The 11,753-nt window shown below is 46.6% G+C and overlaps 1 long non-coding RNA gene across 1 annotated transcript; it reads right to left on the bottom strand.

The window, feature by feature from the left end:
* Window positions 1-607: 607 nt before the first annotated feature.
* Window positions 608-5,467, bottom strand: LOC310770712. The gene is made up of 3 exons (XR_014552345.1): window positions 5,068-5,467; window positions 3,880-3,992; window positions 608-715 (listed from the first exon to the last, which is right to left on the bottom strand). It is a non-coding gene; the product is annotated as an uncharacterized lncRNA (long non-coding RNA).
* Between the last annotated feature and the right edge of the window lie 6,286 nt (window positions 5,468-11,753).

Raw genomic sequence — 11,753 nt, 5'->3', positions numbered from 1 at the left:
AATCAGTCAAGCCATGAATCAATTAATTCATCATTTGTGACAACGAAGAAACCATCATCATCAAAATGTACAATACATTACCAACTAAAGTGCATAAGCACAAGCTCTTATAATACACACACATACACATTGTTGTTTTATCAGTTGAGAGTGGAGAGAAACAGGGAAGATGTTAGAAAGAGAAGAAATAATGTAACAGAGGTCAACAGTCAGATTCAAATCCATGACATCATCATGCCTCAATTGCTCACGTGATGCAATGTCACTGGTGACGTCGAAGATGAGATTGCGGTTCTGTGGGTGCCATCACTGATGTCACTCGGAAGAAGTTGTGATGATGTGAAGATGTTTCTCATGTCTCTAAGTCGATGTAAATGCGGTGTGCGTTTGTAACTGTGTTTGTGTGCTGCTGATGTGACACTATTTTTCTTTTTTGTCAGGGTTGCGATGTTTATTTGGATTATTGTAGGATATTTTCATTTGTGCTTTTCTTTTTGTGTGGACTTTAATGTTGACCAAAATGTCAACAAATACATGACAAATATATAGAGATCTTACCACTCCTCTGCCATGCTGGATGCCTCTGAAGCCTGAGCCTGAGAGTAGCTGAAGTGCTTCAAAGTGCCTCCTAAGCATCTGGTACTGAGCTGTAGGGACAAGGTCTGTGCTGGAGCTTCTGCATGTCAGTGTCATCCTTCTCAAACATCTCCAGCATCTAAACACCGCACAGAGGAGACAAGCAGAGCAGTGCTTTATGTGGGTCCACACCTTTCAATCATATGTGCTCAGACACGCAGCCCTGCTGCCCAGTGCTTCAGACTCTCTTGTCCAAGCAGCAGCAAGGTGTGTTTGAAGCAGAGCGCCGGTACCATCGCTTCTTGCTGGCTGCAGACTTTCCTGGGAGAGGCGGTCGCCTCCCCCACGTGCATCTCAACGAATCACGATGCATTTAATCGATCACGTGTCTTGAAAACTACATTTAACCCAGAGCAATTTAGAGAGTGGCGTCAGCAGAGGACCAAAATGTGTGACTCATCAGTCGCTCGCTGTTCAACGCTGATTGGCTGCCGTGTGAGAGGAGGATCCCACTGGCTTGGAACAAACCGCTGGTTTATTGTGTGGCAACAAACCGCATTGACAGTTGATTGACAGGCTGACAGCTGGCATGAAGTTAAGTCTGTACTACCGGTATTGAGCTCGCGTTAGGAGCACGCTGATAAGCTTAGCTTGTAAACAACTATGGTGGCTCGTAGTGGACAAATATCATGACATTGCGTAATGTTATAGCCCCCAGATGTCCGTCAATTATTGTGCCTGTTGACAAGCGATTTGAACAGAGGGGTAGAATCGAGCGACAGAGAGAAAAATAAATATCTCGGTGTGAACACAGCTTTAGAGAGCACAAAAATGCATGAGTCCTGGTGCTCTCTCTCTCTCTCTCTCTCTCTCTCTCTCTCTCTCTCTCTCTCTCTCTCTCTCTCTCTCTCTCTCTCTCTCTCTCTCTCTCTCTCTCTCTCTCTCTCTCTCTCTCTCTCTCTCTCTCTCTCTCTCTCTCTCTCTCTCTCTCTCTCTCTCTCTCTCTCTCTCTCGCTCCAGATGCAGCAGACCCCCTGCATGGTCTTCACACACCCCTCCTCTGCCAGGACGGTCTGGCAGCTGGGGGGCCGGTAGACAAGCACATCGTTGAGCAGCACGCTGGAGAAGCCCCAAAAAGATACATAGACCTGAAAGAGGGGAACATTACAGTCATCACATTGATTCTAATTGCTAGGTCAAATAATGCCTTCTTCACCAGCTGCAATTTCAAATAGGGGCTCAGACAACTAGCCCTGCTGATTAAGCGCTCCAAATTAGGGATGCACCATTGTGCAAAAGCCAATAATAAATAATATCATATCATATCATATCATATCATATTATATAATATGATATATTTAAGCAATATAGCATGAGAGCCAGTGTGTTGTGGCAAATATATCCCGCTGCTCAGCTGTTATCCCACAAGGCCGCAGGCCGAGTGGGATAACTGCTGAGCAGCGGGATATATGCCACAACACACGCTGCTCGAGTGCTATATTGCTTTTATAAAACGGTTTCCAAGTATGATAATATAATAATAATAATAATACTATAAGTCCGACTGGCATGTCATTCTGATAGTCAGTTGAAACACTACTGTAAGGCGGGACCGCAAGAACGTGCGGGTGATTTGATTGGATCGTTCTGGAGACTGAAGTTGACATTGGCCAATCCTGGCGGTTGCTGAGAAGCTGAGAGCTTTCTGGAAAGCCCGACACGCAGCTCGAGCGCAGCGCTGCATTCTCAGCGCTTGCTGAGAAGCTGAGAGCTTTCTGCAAAGCCCGACACCAACTAACATTACGGGGTTAAATGCGGGGTTAAATGCGGGGTTAACAGCCTTTTTTTTGCAAAGAAGACATTAGCCCGCGTCTATTCTTGTACAAAACATAATTTTCTGCGAAGTATTAGTAAAGTTATAAGCGAAGATCGATTCACAAGGATCTGACAGCTGTAACCAATGGCCATGGGTTATTGGAGTGGAGCTGAATGCATTGTTTTTGTTTGGTTGTTTGTCCAATAGTCTTGTTTGTTCTTGGATTATTGTGTACCTTATACAGTTTTCTTGTTTTGTTTTGTTGTGTTTTGATGTTCTTTGTGGGGGATATGGGATATGATAGTCCATGTATGTCGTGTAAATACCTCATGTTCTTTCTTAAAGATTAAAAAAACTAAAACTAAAAAAAAAAAAAAAAAAACTACTACTAAGCACAGTGTCAACTAGTGGTTTTACTAGTCGACTAGTCTGTGAATGCCCTAATATAATATCATAATTAATTAAGGTCAGGCACAAGTTAGGGCAGCTAAGTGTAGGTGGAGCCTGGGAAATGAGGGTTGACTTGAATGAACAGCTAGTCATCCCAGCATATATAGTTAGCACCCGGCTACGTCCGGACTTGTTACTGTGGTCTGAGGTAGAGAAGAGAGTTTATTTTATCGAACTCACAGTCCCGTGGGAAGATCGAGTTGAGGAGGCTTATGAGCGCAAGAAAGCTAGGTATGCTGAAATGGCAGCAGAGGCAGAGCAGCGAGGTTGGAGGGCTCGAGTGCGGCCTGTAGAGGTGGGCTGCTGTGGTTTTGTGGCAAAGTCCGTTATTGCCTTACTAACTGAGTTGGGCATTCGGGGACGGAGCCTGAAACTTGTGGTTAGCAACATGTCTCAGGCAGCAGAACAAGCAAGTGAATGGCTGTGGATAAGGAGGAAACATGCTAGCTGGGGAGCTCGCTAAGGTCAGATTGATTGTTTGTTGTTGGTCATGATTAACGGTCCGCATCAACAGGGCTGAATCATTGACAGTGGTGGTGTAGTTAGGGATTGTTTGTTGTTGGTCATGATTGACGGTCCGCATCAACAGGGCTGAATCATTGACAGTGGTGGTGTAGTCAGGAATGTCATACCGAACCGACCTGGATAGCTAGGCTTAGATAGTGAGGTAATATGCAGTTGTGTGGTGGTAGCATGGAGGGGGGTGTTTCCAGGACGCTGGATTACACCGTTAAGCCTTCTTGAGGTGTCGTGGGCCTAACTTAACGAAACGTCGGTGAAGGAAGGTGCCCACTTGAAAACCCCAATGACATGCTTCATACTGCTGTTGGCTAGGGTAGGTAACTGGTGATTTGTGTCTTGTTTATTAGTTTGTTAGCCTGTTAGCTTGTTTTATTCTGGATTGGGCTTCTAAATGTGTTTTTCCTCGGATTTTGGCACAAGGGATAGTAACATCTTGTCCTGTGTATTAATTAATACTGACCCAGAAGACAGTAGCAGCGTCTCAGGCAGCAGGAAGCAGGAAGTAGCGTACGTACCAGTGGGACTTCCTTCTTCAGGTCGTCCAGGTCCCGCCTCCCTTCTTCTTGGGCGACTCCTTCTCATCTTTGTCCTGCGTGGTCGCCACGCGGTAGCTGTCTGACTGTCCATACTGCAACACACACACACACACACACACACACACACACACACACACACACACACACACACACACACACACACACACACACACACACACACACACACACATAAGATCACTCAGTTTGGCCCTCACTGACAGTTATATTTAGGCTTGGGTGTAGTTTGGATTTTAACGATTCTGATTGTCATTTTGCTCAGTGTTTCTGATTTATAACTTACTAGTGCAGTGCCCGTTCCCCCATGCACCACCCCGGCTTCCCCCCGCACACACACTGCACTCTGTCAGGTCCCCCTAAAGCGCAAATTATGCTCGAGCAAAATCGCCGGCACCGAGGAGGTCGCCGCAGCTCCCCTGCAGTTATTTTTTGTTTTTGCTGAAAGTGAAATGTTTTATGGTCACTCACGATTCTCTGGAAGACTGGTTGGCTTGGTTCAAGCCTTAAAACTCGTTATATAAGGATTCTTCTAAATGTCTATGGAGAAAATAAATGGGGAATTCACTTCTGGGGCAAGAAAAGTCACATGAATGTTGAGCTCTTACTAGGTAACTATGTTTGTATTTGTCTGCTGATTGTACCCCTATCAGCGGTCTCTTCTTCATTTTTACAAGTCTCTCCGACTCCTACAAGAGTCAAAGTAAGTTTACTACATTTTTCCTTCAATAGTAATCATCATTATTATCATTGGGTGTTAAACTTAACACTGTTGTGTGTTGTGTTTTCACTTACTGTCTGTTTCAACGTCCTGCCCCCAATATGTTCCAAATAAGTTTATGAAATAAGATTCAAAGTGATGATCAGTGATTATCTAATTATCAAGACAAGCTTTCCTTAACGGTTTAATAATTTTGTTGAGCCTTTATAGGTAGACTCGCTCTTTGACTGCATATTTGAGCATGCATGACACACCTTTAATCAATACGTAGTAGCGAGGCGCCGCTGCCTTCTGCATGCAGTGTTTGTTTGCTATGCTAAATGAGAGTTCACAGAAGTTCTACCAGAGACGGAACTAGTTACATCATCATTATCCATGACAGCCTGCCATCTCTCCAAGCGGGCTGTTTAAAAGGGGGTGTTCCCTCCTACCTGTCTGATACTCTTGTCTCCTCTGTGCTGCAGCGTCATCGCAGACTCGTTCATGTCCGACCTTCTCCTTGCAGCTGGTTCGGGAGTCCCATCGCTTGTCCCTCGCCGTAGCTCCAGGCTCTCCTCCTCCGACGACGACATCAACTGGTCTGATCCCCAAATCAGATCCGCGCTGATTGATCTGGGCATTCGTGAGTCCGTCTGAGCTTTTCCCTGTCACTTCGTATGTCACGCAGCTCCCTCTCTACTCATTCATAATACAGTGAAGCTGTGAGCTGTCAAATGCTAACGTTAGAGGGCTGCTTAGCTGCTGCGCATACGGGCCTTTGTGCGCATTCCTCACGCAACTCTCTACCTGTCACCTGCAGCAGGCTCCTTCTCCCGTGTCTAATCTGGTTTCGTCAACATGTCCCCAGTCCCAGGTCTCATTCACCCCTTCGTCGTGTGTCCCTCTAGTATGCATCTGTTTCCTCTCATTGGCCAAAACATAACTTTTGTAACTTTCTTGATCCATATGTTGTGTTCCATTCCGAGCAGTAGTACTAGCCGCTCCAGGCCTGCTATTCGGTGTATTGCGCATGCGTGCGGCTGGTCTCAGCGGTCCCAAAGAACTTTCGATGCAAGATTGGTTACTCAATAGCTGTTTTGCTCCCCTGTTGTCCGTCTTTCAGGCCAAAATGGCGGCATTGCCGTTTAGTTAAACTTGTGTCCACTTTGGCTTCAATGCTCTTTGGAGGTACTGCAACTAAATTCCTCCCTCGCCACACAAATTTCCCCACCTCGTTCCCCTAATTCAGTCGCCCCACACAGGTTTCAAGTATTCTCAATGTATGTTTTGTATTTCATGCTCCTAAGCCCCTTGTCTGTTTAGCCTGTGCGTGTTCATACATTGGCTTTATCTGCAGCCATGTGCCTAATGTTTAATTAAATTAGTTATTGTACTACTGATGTAACAATAGTTTAAATTATATCTATAGTGTTAAAATAATAATAATAAATGTATAATTCTTAATCATAATGCTTTTGAATGTTTTACATTTAATACCTACGTTAATAAAATAATTTAAATAAGAAAACATAATATTTATTGTTAAATCTTCTCTATTTATTCAAATGGGTCGTATGAGAAGTTATCCGCTTTCCATTCAACTTCATTTGATACAACTTCATTTGATACCCGGCTGCTATCCATGCTTCATGCTAATCTCTTTCTGTCCCTATAGCCCCAGATCCCAGTCTAACTCGGGCGGACCTTGTTAACCTGCTGGTATCTAGCATGGAGCACGTGGCTGACATAAACCCCGATCCCTCCAGCAAAGGAAAGGGCAGAGGAAAGAAGGCCAAACCCGCCTCTACCCTCCCTTTCTTTCCTCCCATCCAAGGCCAGCCTGCCGGTTCATCGGCAGCAGATGAAAACCTGGCCAGGCTGTATCAGGCTAATCCAACCCAGCTGCGTGATTTCTAACCCCACATAGGATAAGCAATAACCACGCCCTGTGGCGCCGGGATTGGCCAGGAGCATTGAAGCTTGGGACTAAAGCACCTGGGGTTTTTCATATTTTAAAATAAAGATGTTTAAAACACTATTGCTTGTTACATTTTCAGTGCTGTACCTTTTCTCTGGGTAAGAATTGAGCTTGAAATTAACGATAATGATACATTATATTATATGAGCTATGAAAGTGAACACAACACCGTTTATATTATTGCATGTTTTTGTAGATTGTGTACATTGTGTAGATTACAATTATTATGCTTATTAGTATTACTATGCTAAGGAAGGTAGGTGACCATAATTCATTTCAATGTCCGCTCTCAATGTCCGCTCTCGAAATCGCTGTCCGTTCTCAAGAGCTATTCAGTTGGTTCATGAAATCGCTGGGCTGCGTGCCCTCCAGTGTTGCTCCTGGCCAATCCCGGCGCCACAGGGCGTGGTTATTGCTTATCCTATGTGGGGTTAGAAATCACGCAACCCAGCTGCCCAGCTCTCTTTGGCCAAACCCCCAACGCCCTCTCCTCCTCCAGTCCCGTTCCCCTAGCCTGGGTAAACCCATCCCCCACGTGACCTGCTCTCAGACCTGTTCTCAGTCACTATGTAGTGACTGGGAACTGAGAGAGCAGGTCACGTGGTGGCTGGGTTTACCTAGGCTACCGTTCCCCTGCCTTCCCCATCATCCCTACTCCTCTCCTCAACTACACCTGCCACCTCTGTCCCCTCAACTCCTGCAGGGGAAAATGCTGCCCAGAGTGCTGCCGTCGCCATCCCCGATCCTGCATCTACATCTATGCTCATGGCTGCCATTACCTCTCTGGCCAACTCGGTGGGGTCCATGAACAGCTGCCTCCAACTCATTGAAGGTGGAGGGGCTCTTGCCACCAACCCCCAGCCCCCCCCCCCACCCATTTCAGCCCAAGGCCAAAGGGGCCAGGTCTTCAACCTAGCCTCAGCGATCCCTGCTGCCCCCTATGGTAAGCCCTTCATGTCACCAATTGCCGCAATTTCCCAAAAAATGAAAGCCGATATTCTCCAGGGCAAGGATATCAACCTGGCTTCCCTCCTCCTTCCCTCCCCCGAGTCCAACAGTCGCACGATTAGCGATGGCGACGTAGCGGTCTCAGTTAAGGCCTCAGATCCTCGGCTGTTCAGGGCACTCAGCATTTGTGAATTTGTGGCAGCATTCGGTGTCTACAGAGACACGATCTGTGACATCTACCCTAACCGCCGCCAAGAGCTAGATACCTACATTGCCCTCATATGTGAGTTGAAGCGCCGTTTCGGGGGGGAACCTCGGGGGGAACCTCTTCTACGATTATCATCGTGAGTTCACAGCTAAAGCGGCGCTGTACATATCCCATTACAACTCCCTTCTCGATTGGTCCTACATAGACACTGAGCTCCTCATCCTCCATGTCGGTGGTCACCGTGCAGTATCATGCTTCTCCTGTCAAGCTGTCGGCCACACAGCCCACTTGTGCCCCAGCATGACTTTTCCATCAAGCTCAGCTGCTCCCCCGCCTCGCCCCCTTTTCACATCACAGGGGTCCCCCATGCAATCCACCAGCTCCGGGGTCGGAGAAAGGCCTTTCTCTTATGATGCCAGAGGCAGAGAGGTTCATTTTCATAATAATATCCCAATCTGTAATAATTACAACGAAAATGTCTGCATGTTTGCTAAATGCATTTTCTCCCATGTCTGTAGCCACTGCAAGGACCCCCACCCCAAATCACTGTGCCCTCGCCGCATGCGCCCAGCTGGCAGAGGGGCTCATCAGAGGAAATTCCCTCGGCTTTCCAAGCCTTTTTGAAAAAGCACCCCTCTACCCCTATTCACGTCCCAGCCCTCGCTGAAGCCCTTTCCGATCACCCAGACCCAGTCTTTGTAGACTATCTAATTCATGGCCTATCACAGGGTTTCCAGGTAGGCGTCCTTTCTGAGCTAACTGGCACCCATGTATCCCCCAATCTGCAATCTGCTTTGAAAGAGCCAGAAATTGTCACTGCTCTACTCGAGAAGGAGGTCAATAAAGAATTCATGATTGGTCCCTTCAGCAAGCCGCCCTTTCCTGTGTTTCGCTCTAACCCATTAGGCGTGGCAACTAGGAAATACTCGTGGAAAAAACGGCTCATCCTTGACATGTCCGCCCCCCGAAATGGCCCCTGCCCTAGTGTTAATAGCATGATTCCATCCGAGCTGTTCTCCCTGTATTATGCTTCAATCGACGATGCCATCCACCTGATAAAGATAGCCGGCCCGGGAGCGTGGTTGGCTAAAGCCGACATCTCAGACGCTTTCAAGGTCATGCCACTTCACCCGTCTCAATGGCCCATGTTTGGCGCCAAATGGGATTCCAAGTTTTATTTTGCCGTCCGTTTAACTTTTGGGTGTAAAAGCAGTCCCCACATTTTCAATTCCCTGTCCGAAGCACTGTGCTGGATTCTGCTAAACAAAATCAGACTCCCTTTTGTTCTCCACCTGTTGGATGATTTCCTGCTCATAGATTTTCCCTCAGCAACTCCAAGCTCCAGCTTGGGGAAACTTTCCTCCCTGTTCGCTCACCTCGGCGTCCCACTGTCGCCTGAGAAAACCATCGGGCCGTTCCACTCCCTCGAGTTCCTGGGTATTTGTCTCAATTCGGTTGAAATTAAAGCCTCCCTTCCTCCCGAGAAATTGGCACGCATGCGTGACCTTTAAGTCATTCTCAATCGGCCAGGCTTTAACTAAACGAGACCTCATCCCGCAGGGGCGTTCCTTTATCTCACGTCTCCTAGTCCTTGCTAGTTCTGCGGAGTCTCTTGGTGACCTGGTAGAACTGGACGACGGCTGGCGCTCAGATTTAGCCTTCTGGTCGCAGCTTCTCGATCACTGGAACGGAATTTCGTTCTTCTAAAATGACATCGCTGAGTCAGCTGACTCACTCTGGTTATTCACTGATGCAGCTCCATCAGTGGGTTTTGGGGTTTTTTTCAGAGGCGAATGGTTCGCAGAAAAGTGGCCCCCTGAGTTTTCCCTACTTCCTCCCAGTGAGGCGTCAATCGCCCTCTATGAGATCTACCCAATAGCAGTAGCCTGCTTTATCTGGGGTTCGCGCTGGTTTTGCAAACGGATAACTGTCAACTGCGACAATGAAGCAACAGTTTTCATCATAAACAAAAGGCGCTCCTCCTCCCAGTCCATCATGGCTTTAATGCGCCGAATCACCTGGCTTTCCGTCATGAATAATTTTGTCATGTCTGCTGAGCACATCCCCGGTCACCTAAACACAGTGGCTGACTGTTTATCCCGCTTCAAATTTCAGGCTTTTCATGCCAGATGCCCATCCGCCCAAGTCCTCCCTGTAGCCTGCCCGTCCTTCTCCCAACTGGCCCTGTACTGAGTCCCACTCTGACTGATCTCCTGGCCTTTTCCAAATTCTATATGAGAGCCGCCCTAGCTCCTGCCACAATTAAGAGCTATGACCGGGCCTGGAACCAGTTTTCCAGTTTCTGTGCCACACACCTCCTTTCTCCATTTCCAGTGCTCCCCTCATCTGTTTCTGCCTTCTTAGTGTTTTGTTTTGAATCACGCAATCTGCAAGCCTCTTCCATCCATGGCCTAGTTGCTGGTATCCAATTCCACGCCCGCTGTTTTGACCCTTCTCTCCCCAGTCTATTCTCCAACCCTTCGGTCCGCCTCCTTCTCAAAGGTTTCAAAAAATGCTCACCCACTCTTCCTGATAGCCGTGCACCCATCACCATTGATATCCTGCACCTCTTAGTCACATCTCTCTGGCAGGGGCTCTTTTCTCCCTATCTAGATGCCCTCCTTGAAGCTGTTCTCTTCCTCGCTTTTTACGGTTTTCTCCGTTGCGGGGAATTTGCTACCTGCTCCTCTATGTTCAATCCATCTCGTGACCTTTGCAACTCTGACCTTAGCTTCTCTCCTGACCACTACAACCTCTTCCTCAAACACTACAGGGTAACTACGGGGTTTAAGGAGATCGCCTCCTTTGCTGCCTTGTCTGCTTTCTCATTATCTGAGATTCCTACATGTGCTGGCACCCACATGAACTTTATAGTTTTCCCCTGCCTATCCAACCTTGAATTAACATACAACAGTTTGTATATTAAATCTTGATGACTTTTCCCTGCTCCATTTTTAATACTTGCTAACGCTGCCACTGCGTCACTACAAATTATTACTTTATTTTCCACCCCTTCCTCCACCCACTCTACACACAGTAGTCTGTGTGTGTGTGTGTGTGTGTGTGTGTGTGTGCGTGTGTGCCCCCCCTATGACATCACTGATCAGTCTTGTCACAAATGTCTCATTGTGTGTGACATCACTGATCAGTCTTGTCATTGTGTGTGTGTGTGTGTGTGTGTGTGTGTGTGTGTGTGTGTGTGTGTGTGTGTGCGTGTGCGCCTATCAGTGATGTCATAGGGCCTATGACATCAGTCTTGTCACAATTTGCCTCCTCGTGTGTGTGTGAGAGAGAGAGAGTGAGTGAGTGACCAAATCATGTGCTGTGCGATGAACTGAAAAAGTTGGTTTTCTTTTATTGAAGAAAGACTATAAAAATACATTACTATAAAAATACATTACAACCTATTTGTGAGGCATATTGTCACAAAAAACTTTGCAGAAATGATTGTATAATAAAAATTTAGTTTTCACAAATGACTGTGATGATGCCAAAAGAAAAGAATCAGCTGTTAACTGTTTACTTATTGATGCATATTTAAACATGGCCTCCTCCCCTGAAAAGGATAGGGGGGGGGGGGGAGGGAGGGGGGAGTCAAATGCTCCAGAAAAAGTCAAGAAGCCTGTAGGCCTTTGTTCAATGATACTGGTTATCACATTTGTTGATGATAATTATGGTATTTATTTAAATTATTATCTGTATGAGAATCGAAGCTTACCGGTATTTTACAATTTTAATGTGTTGAATCAAGGTTGCAGATGTGAGCCAATAAAGCATGAATACAATGAAATGGTTTGGTGTTGGTTGCTCTTGGTGGTTTTGGTTAGGCTATGTTTCTGTGGTAGACTCTGCTGTAACAAAGGAGGAGGTGGTAGGGAAAAAAGTAGATTACATTTATTTTGTCCAAAAATCAGCCTCCTCAGTGCTCCTGAACCCGACTACAGGCTGTATGAAGCAAGTACAACACATCCAGGATGGTAGTAACTCTTCACTTTTGGCATGTT

Source organism: Poromitra crassiceps (genome assembly GCF_964638095.1).
Source record: "Poromitra crassiceps genome assembly, contig: HAP1_SCAFFOLD_191, whole genome shotgun sequence".
Taxonomy (NCBI): domain Eukaryota; kingdom Metazoa; phylum Chordata; class Actinopteri; order Beryciformes; family Melamphaidae; genus Poromitra; species Poromitra crassiceps.
This window is presented reverse-complemented; position numbering and strand designations above follow the sequence as displayed.